Source organism: Sinocyclocheilus anshuiensis, unplaced genomic scaffold (assembly GCF_001515605.1).
Source record: "Sinocyclocheilus anshuiensis isolate Anshui unplaced genomic scaffold, SAMN03320099.WGS_v1.1 scaffold919, whole genome shotgun sequence".
In the NCBI taxonomy this organism is placed as follows: domain Eukaryota; kingdom Metazoa; phylum Chordata; class Actinopteri; order Cypriniformes; family Cyprinidae; genus Sinocyclocheilus; species Sinocyclocheilus anshuiensis.
Window position 1 is genome coordinate 532,254 of NW_015547671.1, and position 837 is coordinate 533,090.

The following is an 837-nucleotide window of genomic DNA, read 5'->3' on the forward strand; positions in this document are numbered from 1 at the left end:
CTCCTCCTCCCCTTCTTATTCTCCTCCTCTTCTTCTTATTCTCCTCCTCTTCTTCTTCTTCTCCTCTTCCTCCTCCTCTTCTTCTTCTTCTTCTCCTCCTCCTCCTCCTCTTCTTCTTCTTCTTCTTCTCCTCTTCTCCTCCTCCTCTTCTTCTTCTCCTCTTCTTCTTCTTCTTCTTCTAATTGTGGGTTTTTATGAGTTTAACAAAAGGAAGGCTTATGCTCCCAGAATATCCTGATCTACAAAGTTTAATGTAGGTCTGTTCGTTAAATTATATCTTCAAAATTATTTTTTTGAACAAAATTAACAAAATGATGATGTTGTTCCAAATTCAAATGCGTTTTGTAAAGTGAAATTATAACCGGGGTGGGGGGGTTCAGGGGGACAGTGCCCCCGTGTAAACAAGCTTGGCCCCCGCTCTGGCCTGAAGTCTGGACTGAAGTCAGTGATATTGTTTTTGATAATGTAAATGTATTTTGCTCTCATACAGTCATTCTTGAAAAGTGGGACAAAACAGGGTGCAAAATTGAAAAAATAAAACCTTGTACTCAGACAAATGAAACTACATTTATGTATCTTATATGTACTAAACTACTGAGCTATGCTGTGATACAACCTCCCAACTTTTCTCTTTTTTAACAAAATGTGCTTTTTTACCTTGGAGTGTGTAATACAATTTCAACTTTATCTTTAACAGCATTCAAGATGTTTTTAACATTTCAAAACACATTCTCGTGTTAGCAGACAGATTACACTTTGACATGTGACCAACAATTCCACAACAAATATAAAATATCATAATGAAATATTATCAAAATATTCAACTGACGGAGGTGA